This window comes from Suncus etruscus, chromosome X, assembly GCF_024139225.1.
Source record: "Suncus etruscus isolate mSunEtr1 chromosome X, mSunEtr1.pri.cur, whole genome shotgun sequence".
Taxonomy (NCBI): domain Eukaryota; kingdom Metazoa; phylum Chordata; class Mammalia; order Eulipotyphla; family Soricidae; genus Suncus; species Suncus etruscus.
In genome coordinates this window covers 111,493,717-111,508,449 of record NC_064868.1, presented here as the reverse complement: position 1 = coordinate 111,508,449, position 14,733 = coordinate 111,493,717, and the positions used below count along the sequence as shown (strand labels likewise).

General features: G+C 35.6%; 1 protein-coding gene across 1 annotated transcript in view; it reads left to right on the top strand.

Annotated features, from left to right (window-relative positions):
- The window catches only part of SH2D1A (SH2 domain containing 1A), a 47,977-nt gene that overhangs the window by 798 nt on the left and 32,446 nt on the right, over nt 1-14,733 (top strand). The gene's annotated exons all lie outside the window — the stretch shown is intronic.

Genomic DNA, 14,733 nt, shown 5'->3' with positions numbered 1-14,733 from the left:
ACTCTGGCTCAGGGATCACTCCTGGCAGGCTTGGGGATTCATGGTTCAGACCTAGGTTAGCTGTATGTAATCTAGCTGCTATACTATCTCCCTAGCCTTTGTTAATGGACTTTTCAAAACTTAAAAAATATCCCATCAGAGAAGTTAGGGGTATGTGTGTTTGTGTGTGTATGTGTGTAAGATAGTTTTTCCCCCAGAAATGCAAAACTTTTTGAAAAAGGCTAATGATTACAATATTTGTTAATAAAGGATATGGAAGGACAACACTGAGTTATGATTCAGCTTTGCCCTTTCATTAGATATGTCATACTGGAATGATTCATTTTGATTAAGTGTACTAATTTAATTTTGAATCCTTCTTAGCTCAAGTCAGGAATATCTGTGTTAGTGCAATGCCAGGTTTGTTATTGACTATAGCAAGGCAATTTCCTAATCCCTTGGTTTTTAAATCAACACAATGGGCATAATATTGCTGCTTAATTTAAAGGACTGTGGAGATCAAATTCTGTAATATAAGTAAAAAATAAATTGCTTTAAACTAATACATGTTAAATGTAAACTTTATTTTACTACTACTACTACTACTACTACTACTACTACTACTACTACTACTACTACTACTACAACCAGCAACTCTTAGAACATACTTCTTTCTGACTCTGTGCTCAGGGGTCACTCCTGGAAGAGATCAAAGGACCATATGTGCTTTCCATATGTGGTTTCAGACATTGAAGGTGGGTCAGCTTTTTGCAAGTCCAAGCACCTTACTTCAATTATATGCCTCTGAACCCTTGGGGCCTTTTTTCAGCTTTTTCTTTTAGTGATATGGGGATATTCTAAGGAAAGATCTAGTGTAATCGCTTTTGTCAGCAAGGTAAAAATATGCATGAAAACACCAGCCCTGCACAGTAGGGGAAAATGCTTGATGGAAATTTTGGTTTCTAATGATACACTGCAAGATTTTGACTTACCTTTTACGTCCATGATAAAAGATTTTACTGAGGTTAGAACCAGAAGGTTTTTTGTTTGTTTGTTTGTTTATTATTGCTTTGAAATGCCTTAGCCATGTTTGTGGCTACTCTCAGGCATATATTTGTTACAGAGGGCTCAAGAGTCAATGGCCAGACTCTCATGGCCTCAGATCTTGACTTTGCTTAATAGAATCTGGGTAAAGTCAATGAAAATCAACTAGATTGTTAAGGCTCTTTTAGGGGGTGGCTACAGACAGCTTTGCTCAGTGCTTACTCCTGGCTCTGTGCTGAAGGGTCTCTCTTTGTTGACTCAGGGAACTATTTAGGACACCAGGGATCAAATCTGCAACATCTGTATGCAAAACAATCTCCCTATCAGTTGTACTATAGCTCTGGCCCTTTAGACATTTTCTGATTAAAAAAAAAAACAAAGGAAGTTGAAGAAGTGGAAGAGTGAGTGGGCAAAGGAAAGGAACCCTTTTAATGAAACCCTATGAAGGTGGTAATTGGCACTTTCAGAGTTATGCAAATAGGTACCAAAATATCCTATTTTGGGGGGTGGCATAGAGATAGCCCAGTGGGTAGGGTATTTGCCTTGCATGCAGAAAACCCATGTTTGATCCCCAGCATCTCTTATGGGCCCCAGAGCCCGCCAGGAGTAATTTCTGAGCGTAGAGTCAAGATTAACACCTGAGCACCGCCACCTGATGTATTCCCCAAACCAACAAAAAAGCCTAGGCAAGAAGGGAAGGAAAGCAGAGGGAAGTATATGGCAAGATGTCCCTAAAATATTGTCATAGTTGTTGTTTGTCAGTTTGCCTAATGTGCTTAGTACTTAAGTTTTTTTCAAGTATTGTCCCTTTTAACTTCCCCCTCAGAATGGACTTTCTTGTCTACCAAATCTAAACTTAAGTTCCCTCTTGGAAATATTGGTGGAGAGAAGTGGACACTGGTCAAATATTGGTGTTGAAATATTGTACATCTTAAATGGAATTATGAGCAACTTTGTAATTTACAGGGAATCAATAAAAATAGGGGCTGGAGAGATAGTAGAGCAGCTGAGGTACTTGCCAGGAGGTATTTCTTAGTGTAAAGCTAAGAGTAACCCTTGGGTATTGCCAGGTATAGGTATAAAAATGAAAAATATAGTTCCCTTTTTGTTTTTGTTTACTCTATTTCTTTAAAGAGTTTTAACTGACATTTGCTTGTTTACTCATTTATTTATTTGATCTGCTAAAATGTATCCAAGGAAAGGGATATTGTATCCAGTAAATAACATAACTTAACATACAACAGACACTATTTTTTAAGCAAATGAATGGACTTTCAAGGCAACACGGGTTTGTGTGTGTGTGTGTGTGTGTGTGTGTGTGTGTGTGGTTTTGGTTTTTCTTTTTTCTTTGTACTGCTGCCAGGAAGCCAGTTGTACTTTAGAATACTATTGGGTCTTGTTTCCCATATCTTTAAGTTAGGAATAGTTATGTGGAACTCACTATTTCCATAATATTTCTGTTGGTAAAATATGTGACAGAGGAGAACACTTTTAAGCCCTTTACCCTGGTAGGACTGGATCATTACATGGAAGGGAAATTCTTAGATGTTTTCCACTCAACTGAATCTTGCACAGATGAAGTGTTGATCTCTTTAAAAAGTAGCAGAAAATAGCGACATATATGAGAGTTGCCCAAATATGTCTTTAGATGAGCATACTTGGCCTCCAAGTTTTAGAGGGTGACAGTTGTAGAAGCACATTGTAGAAACAAGGATATGTTTTGAAGGGGATAATAAGTCATAGTTGGTAGTGCTCAGGGACTATCCCTGGTTCTGTGCTTTGGGTTCACTCCAGGTGGTGCTCATGGGCTTGACAGCGAGGAGTGAACTGGCATTGACTGCATACAAGGCAAGTGCCTTAATTCAGGTACCATCTCTTTGGTCACTGCTCATATTTCTTAATGATAGTGTCTCAAAAATTTTGTGCTGTATTCCTTTTGAAAAAAATTATTTCCTCTTTCAGTACCACACTGTACTAGAAAAATCAAATTTTATTTTAAGATAAACCAGGCAGCATTTTAAATCAAAGCACACTTAGTTATGATATGCATTAGAAACAACAGTGTAAATGGTGTCATATGCACATGAACAAGGTTTAGTTAACCACCAGTCATTGTTCACTCAGAACAATTTCTCATATTGAGTTTGGTTTATTCCCCAAATCAAAATGGTTTAATTGTAAATTATTGTCTATATTTTTTATTGTGGAAAATTTATGGCTTATATCTTTCAAATATTATTTTAGACACTGCACTCTATGTTTGTTTTGTGCTTGACTCTCTCCAGTTCTAAATCCACAGACCTGACCTTTAAATAAAGCCTCTCTCTGTTCCCTTCTAGAAAGTTGAGTCTCATAAATTGCTGAAGAAGTGTTCTATTTATAGGATTGCTGACTTTCATTTAAAGTGAGAAATGATTCTTTCATTTTTTAAAGAAATAAACCTAAATTTGTTAATAATTATCTAAAAACAGTTCCTGGGGCCATACAACAGGTATGGCAGTTGTATTGCAAGTATATGGCTGACCTGGGTTCGATCCCTGTTATCACATATCCCTGAACCCCACCTGGAGTGGACTTTGAGTGCAGAATCAAGTGGAATCCCTAAAAAAATCTGTGTATGGCCCAAAAGACAAAAAATTAAAAATAGATTTTAGTAACTTTTCATAGCATAGAAAGTTTAAAAATCATAGATGATTATACAAACAAAAGAGACATTACTGATAGTGTTGTAACCTAAAGGTAATTGTTAAAATTTAAATAGATTTGGGGCCAGAGAGATAGCATGAAGGTAGGGTATTTGCCTTACATGCAGAAGGATGGTGGCTCGAATCTGGCATCCCATATGGTCTCCTGAGCCTGCCAGGAGCATTTTCTGAGCATAGAGCCAGGAGTAATCCCTGAGTGCAGCTGGGTGTGACACCAAAACAAAAAAAAAATTAAATAGATTTTCTTCTGCATTATAATAAATAGAATTTCTTTGTAAACACACATGAGTTTTACATTTGGTATCCTGCTATAATTTCCATTTAATGTAAATTCTCATATATAATGTTTTTTTATAAATGATTTTAAGCATTCAATTTAATTTTTTAGCCTTATTTAATATAATAGACTATTCTAGTGAATAGTCAAACATGATAGAGTAGCATGATAGTCTAGTCAGTATATTTAATATGTTTTCCTTAACTAACCATCTATTTTTAGCTCTTTGAATCATACCCAATTTTGCTATTATAAATTCTGTTGTGATTCATATATTTTATCCATAAAGCTTTTCTTGTCATGGATTTCAAGATGTGTAATTTTTAGGTTAGAAAACATGAACAGGGACCTACAAAGTGACTCAGTAACCTTAAGTCCTTGCCTGGCATGTGTAAAGTCATGGGTCCAAATCCCAGGGCAGCATGTGCATGTCAGGGATCAGGAAAATCTCACGTCTTAGATGTGGGGCAAGGGAAAAATAGCAACATCTTAAAGAGCTAGAGTATCTAGTATATATATGAAAACAAAATATTCTTTTCTAAATAGTCATTGGTTTACATATATGCTCACCAATCATGCATAGCAGTTTCCTTCTTGCCCTTTTCTCCCTAGAACTGTGCATTTTTGTGCTGTTTTAAAATTCTCCTAAATATGTCTTATCTCATCCTTTATCAATTTCTTATGTGTCTGATTAATGATTGAGTATATCATATAGATGGTAAGCTATTGAGTTTCCTCATTCATGAGACAGCACTTTGTGTATCCTGCCTATTTAATCACTTAGATTTTACCATTTTCCTTAACATAAACTTCCTTATTTTTAATAGTCAAACCTATAATTTTCTTTGATTGCTTTCTTTGTTTCTCAGTTCAGAAAGTTCCTTCTTCTTTGGAGATGGTATATAATTTCAATTTTTAGTTTATGGGTTGTTTAGTTTACACTCACCTCTTTAATTTCATTTGGAATTTTATTTTGATGTGGACAAAGAACATAGATTGATTTTGTTTTGAAATAGCTAAGATCCTTCCAATTCAATTATAACTAGAATGAGGATTAGCTCGGTAGTAGGATATTTGCTTTGCAAGTCCGTTGCTCTGGTTTGATCCTCAGCACTGGAAAAAATTCTCTCTCTCTATATATATAGAAATAAATAATTTGTAACTATAACTTCAATTCTCCATTAATTTATCAGCCTATTCTGTCTATATAAAATTATTACATAGTATTACTGTAGTTTCTCTTGGCTCAAGCAATATATTTACTTTATGATAAATTTAATAAGTTAATTTATTTTGCTTTAAACTCACCAAATAATGTATGTTAAGTTTTTATTGTACATCAGCAATTAGCACCCATTCATTATTTGGTCACAGCTGAGTTTATGTTATTCTCAAGGAATGAGGCACAGGCTGGTTTTGGGAAACAAGGAAAGGTTCTGGGTGTTATGTATAAAGATGAAAATGGAGAAAAGTGATTCTTATTGAAAATTATTTGGAAGTAGCCAGAAATTGCACTGGATATAGCAGGGGGAGGACTTTACATTGGAAATATAAGTAGAATGCAACTTTTGTCAAATGCAGGATTGCATCACCACTTTAACAGCAGGTGGAAGGAAGTGCAACAAGTTTCACATTCCTCCCTCTGGCTTTTGAAAAACCACATTATGTTTTCTTCCTTCTCTGATCCCACCTTCACTGGGGTTTTCTTCTCTACCCTTCCTCCAAACTGACTCTAGTGTTCTTTCTCCTTCACAATCACATGCAATCTCATCTAGTCCCATAAATTTAAATTTTTCTTCATGCTGATAACTTAGAGATTCCTAGAATTATCCTCTGTCTGGAACAGTGGTTCTTAAACATGGAGTCCTGAACTAGAAGCACAGACATTACTTGGGAACTTACTAGAAATGTATATTCACAGGCCCCATCCAAATCTCATTCATTAGAAACTCTGGCCCTATAACCTGCAATTTATGCTATCATGTCTTCATGGTAGTTCTGATGTTCAATGGCAGCTTATCTGCATCCCTCCCTATGTCTCACAGAAATACAAATGCAACAAAAACTCATTATTCTTGATTATGACTTCTGCTTCCCTACCTTGTCCTCAGAACTGCTCATCTGAACAAAAGGCACTATTTTTATTCATTTGCTTAAAATGGAAGCAAAGTTGCCTTCTTTAAATCTGTCTTCTTTGCAGACTTAGCTCACTTCTGCCTTGTTAGAAATGCTACTAGTTCTTCCTCCATTTAAATGGTGCCACAAATTTGTCAGCTTTTTTACATTTCTGTCATTACCAGTCTAACAGGTTTGCTTGTCCAAACAAGATCAATAAACTTTTCTTTTTTTATGATAAGCAAACAACTGCGTTTGTGTTTTGTGTTTGTGTTTCTCTGGACGTGGATGTGTTCAATATATTTTTATTTAACATCTTTATATAAGCACCAGGATTACAAACGTGTTTGTAGTTGGGTTTCAGTTATAAAAAAATGTACAACCCCTTTACCAGTGTAACCTTCCCACAATCAATGCCCCCTCATCTCCCTCCACCCCAAGTTGTGCCTATATTTTAGACAGGCATTTAATTTCTCCCACTAACTACCATTGACATGATAGTTGTTAGTGCAGTTATTTCTCGAACTGAACTCACCAATATCATAAAGTGGGCTGGTCCTTCCAGCCTTCAGCTCTATTGTCTCTGTGTATTATTACAATAATGTCTTCTGTTTTTCTTAAATTCCACAGATGAGTGAGACAATTCTGTGTCTATCTCTCTCTACCACATTTCACTCAGTATAATAGTTCCCACATCCATCCATGTGTAGGAAAATATCATGACTTCATTTTTCCTTACAGCTGTATAGTACTCCATTGTATATATGTGCCACTATTTCTTTAGTCACTTATCTGTTGTTGGGCATTTGGATTGTTTCCAAAATCTGGCTATTGTAAATAGTGCCGCAGTTAATAAAGGTATGCAGAAGGCATTTTTGTATTCCGTTTTTGTGTTCCTAGAGTATATCCCTAGGAGTGGTATAGCTGAATATGGGAGTTCAATTGTTCAATTTTCAGGGTTGTTTTTAGGAATTTCCATATTGTTTTCTATAAAGGCTAGGCTAGATGTCATCCCCACTCGCAGTGAATAGGAGTTCCCTTCTCTCCACATCCTCGCCATCAGTGATTGTTATTGTTCTTTGTGATATGTGCCGGTCTCTGTGGCTTGAAATGGTACTTCATTTTTGTTTTGATTAGCATATCCCTATATATATGTTCATTTTTTCATGTACCTTTGGCCATTTGTATTTATTTTTTTGAGAAAATGTCTGTTCATTTCTTCTCCCCATTTGTGACGGGGTTAGTTGTTTTCTCTTGTTGAGTTCTGTCAGTACTTTGTATATCTTAGATATCAGCCCCTTATCTGATGGGTATTGGGAGAGTAGTTTCTCCCATTCTATGGGTGGCTTTTGTATCCTAGTCACTATTTCCTTTGAGGTGCAGAAGCTTCTCAGCTTAATATAGTCCCATTTTTTATCTTGCTTCCACTTGTTTGGAGAGTGATGTTTCTTCCTTGAAGATCCCTTTCGTCACAATGTCATGGAGTGTTTTACCTACGTGTTCTTCTATATACCTTATGGTTTATGGTCTAAAATCAAGCTTTAATCCATTTGGATTTGAGCTTTGTGCATGGTGTTATATGGAGGTCTGAAGTCTCTTTTGTGCATGTGGCTGACCAGTTGTCACAACACCACTTGTTGAAGAAGCTTTTCTTGTTTCAATTTGCATTTCTTACCCCTTTATCAACGATTATTATTATGTATGTCTGGGGAACATTCTTTGAATACTCAAGCCTATTACATTGATCTGGGGGTCTGTCTTTATCCCAACACTATGCAGTTTTAATTACTTTTGCTTTGTAATACAATTAAAAGTTGGGGAAAGTGACGCCTCCCATCTTCTTTTTCCTAAGGGTTGCTCTAGCTGTTGGTGGGTATTTATTGTTCCAAATGAATTTCAGAAGTGTTTGATCCACTTTGAAAAATGTCATGAGTATCCTTGGAGGAATTGCACTAAATCTGCACAATGCTTTGGAGAATAGTGATATTTTAATAATGTGAATGCTCTCAATCCATGAACAGGGTACATATCTCCATTTCCTTGTGTCCTGTTTTATTTCTTGAAGCAGTGTGTTGTAGTTTTCTTTGAATATGTCCTTTATCTCATTAGTTAAGTTGGCTCTGAGGTATTTGAGTTTGTGTGGCACTAATGTTAATGGAATTGTTTTTTAAATGTCCATTTCTTCTCTATCATTATTTGTGTATAAGAAGGCCATTGATTTTTGTGTGTTAAATTTGTAGTCTGCCACTTTCCTATATGAATCTATTGTTTTGGTAGAGTCTTTAGGGTTTTCTAAACACAGTATCATATCATCTGCAAAAATCTTGACATCTTCTTTTCCTATCTGGATGCCCTGATATTTTTCTTGCCTAATTTCTATATAAAGTACTTCCATACTATGTAAAATAGGAATGGTGAGAGGGGACAGCCTTGTCTTGTTCCAGATATTAGAGGATATTTGACTTTTAGTTTATCTCCATTGAAAGTAATATTTCCCTTGTGGTAGATAGCCTTGACTATATTAGAAAAAGTTCCTTCCATTCCCATCTTGTTGAAAGATTTTTTTATCATGAATATAAGTTGTTGGACCTTATCAAATGCTTTCTCATTATCTTTTCATGTGATTATATGGTTTCTGTTTTTTCTTTTGTTGATATGGTGATATATATTATATATGATATTATATTGTTTGATTAATGCATGTTAAATCATCCTTGCATTCATGGAATGAAACCTACTTGGTCATAGTGTATGACCTTCTTGATGAGGAGTTGGTTCCTATTTGCCTGGATTTTGATGAATATCTTTGTATCTCTGTTCATCAGATTATTGGTTTGTAGTTTTCTTTTTTGCAGCATCTCTGTCTGGTTTTCGTATCAGGGTGATGTTATCTTCATAAAAACTATTTGAGAGTGTTTCTGTGTCTTTAATTTCTGAAAGAGCCTGAAAAGGTAGTAGTTTATCTTGAATGGTTTGAAAGAATTCAATAGTAATTTTTGTCTTTGGGATGACATTTGACTACCATTTGAATTTCCTCAATAGTGATGGGTCTGTTTAGATATGCTAGATTATCCTGCTTCAACCGTGGAAGATTAAAAAAGTCCAAGAATTTATCTATTTATTTAAAATTGTCATATTTTGTGGTATAGAGTTTCTCAAAGTAGTCTCTGATTACCCTTTGAATCTCTGTAGTATTTGTAGTGATCTCCTCCTCATTTCTGGTCCTGTTTATTAAGTTTCTCTCTCTCCTTTGTGAGTTTTGCTACCGGTTTATCAATCTTGTTTCTTTTTTTCAAAGAACCAACTTCTGCTTTCATTGATCTTTTGAAATTTGTTTTGTTTTGTTTTGTTTTGCTTTGGGCCACACCTGGCAGCGCTCAAGAGTTACTCCTGGTTCTGCACTCAGAAATTGCTCCTGGAGGCACAGGGTACTATATGGGATGCTGGGATTTGAACCAATGTTGGTCCTGGGTTGGCAGCTTGCAAGGCAAATGCCCTGCCGCTCTGCTATCTCTCTGGCTCCTATCTTTCTGAATTTTTTTGGATTTCCACTTCATTGATTTCTGTTCTAAGCTTTGTTATTTCATTCTGCCTATCTACACTTTGTTTCCTTTTGTTGATCATATTCTAATTTCATAAGCCATGCCATTAAGTTATTTATGTAGGTCCATTCTTCCTACCTGATGTGTGCTTTCAAAACTGTAAATTTTCTTCTTAATACCACTTTTGCTGTGTCCCACAAATTCTGATAATTTGTGTTTTTTTTTTGCACTATTTCCAGGATTCTCTTGATTTCCTCTTTGATTTCATCTCCAATCCACTGGTTGTTCAGTAGTGAGCTGTTTAATTTCCAGGTTTTAAAGTTTTTCTTCTGTGCTCCCTTTGTAGTGCACTTCTAAATTCAGTGCATTGTGATCTGAAAATGTAATTTGTAAAATTACTATCATCTTGATTATATGGTGGTATGTTTTATGGGCCAGCATGAGGCTTATCCTGGAGAATGACTCATGTGCATTGGAGAAGAATGTGTATCCAGTATTCTGGGGGTGGGGTGCCCAATACATATCTACTAGTCTACTTTTTTCCATTTCTCCTTTTATAGCTAGTATATTTTTGTTCGGTTTCAGCCTAGTTGACTTATCAAGGGGTGATAGGGCAGTGTTGAGGTCTCCCACTTTTATTGTTTTGCTATTGATGTCTTCTTCCAGATTTTCCAGCAATGTCAACAATTGTATTAAATATTTTGCTGGTCTCTCATTGGGTGCATATACATTTAGGGGTGAGATTTCTTCCTGTTATACATATCCATTGATTTTTACAAAATGTCTATTTTATCCCTTATAACTGTTTTAAGTCTAAAGTTTGTGTCATCTGATATTAATATGCCCACTACAGCTTTTTAAGGGAGTTATTTGCTTGGATAATTGTCCTCCAATTTTTGATTTTGAGTGTATCTTTGTTCTGACTATTCATATATGTTTCTTTTAGGTAGCAGAATGTTGGATTTGGCGTTTTTATCCATTTAGCAACTCTATGTCTCTTAACTGGCACATTTATTCCATTGATGCGAGAAAGATAATTGTCATAGGTTTTAGTTTCATCTTTATATAGGAGTTTGGTGTGTCTGTTGGTCTGTCTTGTCTTAAAATAGAACTTTCAGTTTGTCTTTTAAGGCTGGGTTTGAATTTTTAAAATATATTTATTTAAACATCTTGATTACAGATATGATTGTAGTTGAGTTTCAGTCATGTAAAGAACACCTCCTTAACCAGTGCAACATTCCCAACACTAATGTCCCAAATCTCTCTCCTTCCACCCCACCCCACCCCACCTATACTCTAGACAGGCTTTCCACTTCCCTCATTCATTCACATTGTTATGATAGTTCTCAGTGTAGTTATTTCTCTAACTGCACTCACCACTCATTGTGGTGAGCTTCATGTCTTGAGCTGGACCTTCCAGCCCTCCTTTCTTTGTCTCTGAGGATTATTGCAAAAATGTCTTTTATTTTTCTTAAAACCCATAGATGAATGAGACTATTCTGTGTCTATCTCTCTCCCTCTGACTTATTTCACGTTGGATTTGAATTTGTAAAGTTTCTGAGCTGTTGTTTATCCATGAAGCTATGTATACTTCCTTTAATCCTGAACGTGGGTCTGGCTGGGTTCAGTACTCTAGGCAAAGCATTCTTTTCATTGAGTTTTGTCACTATATCCCACCACTGCCTTCTGGCCTGAAGGGTTTCTTGTTTTTCTTGTTGACAAGTCTTCTGTAAATCTTAAGAACATTCCTTTGAATGTAATTTCCCTTTTTGATCTTGCTGCTTTCAGTATTCTATTTCTATCTGTAGGGTTCTTCATTGACTAGTATGTGTTTTGGGGTACTTTTTTTGGTTCTCTTTAGCTGGTACTCTGTGTATGCAGGATTTAGTTGTATGCACTCTTTAGTTCTGGGAATTTCTCTGCAATGATGCCCTTGACTGCTGACTCTTGGGATTTTCTTCTTGGATCTCTGAGACTCCAATGATTCTTATGTTGTTTCTGCTGATCAAAGACTACTATTCATCTGTTTATACTCTTTGAGGATTTTTCCATTATCTGATTGTTTGCTTTAAGGCTCTTTTCCAATGTCACCTGTTGTATGAAGTTCTTGTGCATCTCATCTACCAGCTCACTGATTCAGCTGCTGTTACTCTTTTGGAGAGATTTTTCCAGTGAGATCTTTTACTTTGCCTACCAATTTTTTTCAGACCATTTATTTCAGTTTGTATTTTTCTCATTCCTGTTTTCATATTCTTTTGGCTTTTTTTGTAAAATAATTTTTATTTTGACCACAGTGGATTACAAATTTTTTACAATAATATTTTAGGTACAAAGTGACATTGAATCAGGAGCATTTCCACCAACTCCCTTGGTTCTTATTTGTGGTTCATTCAGCGCTATTCTTGCTTTCTTTGAGTTCTATGAACATCCTTTATATTTCTTCTCTAAACTCATCTGAGAGGCTAAATAAGTGGTTGGCACTTTTTGGGTCATCAGAGTTGCCATCTTCCTTCTTCATGTATGGTGCTTGTCTGTGTTGTTTCCCCCATTGTTATGCTTGTAGTTTGGTCTACTTTTGTGCTGGGATTCATTTGCTAGAATATGTGCACAGCCATGGCCTGCTTCTTTGGCTCCACCTTCCATGGGCATTGACAGCTTACCTCTGCTGATGTACCCTCAGGAGATGTTGTCTGTTGTCATGTCTTCAGCAGCTGTTCTGGGTGGGGTGGTTCACAGCTGCCTCACAAAGCAGAGCAGGAGCCATTCAAAACTTGTTTTGTTTTTGAACCACACCAGGTAGAAGTCATGGACTACTTTTAACTTGGTGCTTGGGAAGTTGCTAGGGGGACCATATGATGCTGAAGTTCAAACCCACTTCTGTAGCAAGTATAATATGTGCTCTAGCCCACTGAATCATATCTCTAGAACCACAATATATTTATTATTTTTATTTTATTTTGGGGGGCCACACATGGCAACATTCAAGGGTTATTCCTGGATCTACACTTGAGAACAACTCTTAGAATTTCTGGAGAATCATATGGGTAGCAGAGATTAAACCCAGGTTGGCCATGTGCAATGCAAGTGTCTTACCTGCTGTACTTTCTCTGGCCCTGTATCTTATACTACTAGGCTTTACTAAGATAATGTTTTAATGTATTTTAAAATCGTGTTTTTTATTCTTGGATTAGAGAGATGGTACAGGAGTTACAGTGATTGCCTTATATATAGCCAATCCTTTTTCAATTTCCAACATCACACATGGCCACCTGTGAACTACCAACAGTAATACTTGAGCACTGCTGGGTCTTCCCCTCCCAAAAATGTTTATTTTTCTTATCTGTTGGTTTTTTGAGTTGAAATTAATAAGTTAAGAGGAATTGTCACAGTAAAGAATTGAATCTTCCCATTCTAAAACCTGATGCAACTTTTATTTAATTTTAGTTTTGGAAGCACACATGGCAGTGTTCAGGGATTACTCCAAGTTCAGTTTTGGCACCATTTTTAAAGCAAGAACTTCAGCCTTTGAACTGTCCCCTGGACCCCTAATTAGAATATTTTTGTGCATCTGTAAAGTTACAATATTTTTTCATGTAGAATTTTTTGTTTATTTATTTAATGTATTTATTTTAATTTTGGCCCACAGATGTGGTGCTCAGAGATTACTCTTAAGAGGCTTTGGGCTCAGTTGCCACTTCTGTCAGGATTACTGGGTTCATACATGCTGCTAGAGATCTAACCATTGATCACATGCATGTCTTGCATCTTTCTCACTATTCTATCTTTCTGGCCACTTTTGTTATTTATTTTTAATTAAAATATGTATGACTGTCATTTTTGTTCCTATCATTAATTATATATCTTTCTATATATTATTTTTGAGTGGAAAAGCTACTTTTTATATTTGTATTATTCCAGTATTTTAAGTGCTCTGGTTAGTTAATTTTAGTTTTATTTCTATCAATCTGTTTTATTTTCTAGACAGATCAAGTTACTATTCACTAAAGTTCATGAATATTATCATATATTACCTTTTCTCCCTTAATGTAAGCAGTCATTGGAAAAGTCCTAAGCAACCACAAGAATAGTTTTATGGTGATAATAGAGAACATAATTTAATATATCTAATATAATTAGTTTGAAGATGTAGTTTATTTCCAAAATTATCATCCTTTTGTCCATATCTGTCATTTCTTAAATCTTTAGTTTGAAAAGTATCTGATGTAGAATTTGAAGAAGTGCTGTTAATAATGTTCTTTAATTTTAAGGACATAATGAAGCCATTTACCATATATATTTAAACAAAAGGATAATTATCTAATTTTTCTTTAAGATTTTAAGGATGAGTAGGAATAAAGTGCCTGTTGAGCAACTGAACTGGGGAAATGGAAGATATGAATGAAATAATGAATAATGAAATAAAATTCTAGTTTTTTGCTTGTAATGAAGGGAAATAGTACAGAAAATTATAAAGAATAAAAGGAACTCTAACTTGATTTATGATTAGTGTTTGAATACAATTGGATATATGTATTGATACTGAATTTATCTTCATGATCACTTAGGCAACAAGAATGATTTTTGGATTTTCTGAGTAGAGTCATTTCATGTCAGTGTGCCTAAAGGTCATCCTAAGATTAAACTTATAACATAGAAATCACCAATTGGAAAATTTACGGGTGAGCAAATCAAGTGTTATCTCTAGTTAACAATGGTCAATTGAAATTGCAAGACTTACAACATAATAAAATACAAAATTATCCTGAGTTTATTTGTACTATCTTTTTGTGGGGTTCCCTCAAGCAGTATTTAGTAGGCCCTGGATTCTCTTCTGCTGGTTTTCAGCCAACCAGGCAATTAATTGAATGGTAGAGTCTGGGTATTTGCTGCTGCTGATTACCTGGATCTCCTCCTCACAGATGTGCTTTCCAAGGCCACACCTGATAGCCTATAGGAGACCAAGTCTGGCTAGGCCTTCCAGAAACATACTTTACCCACTACACTATCAATATCTCTGCCTTCTGAGATAATTTGAGATTTTTAAAAAATGTTTTTGGTTTGGGGACCAAAC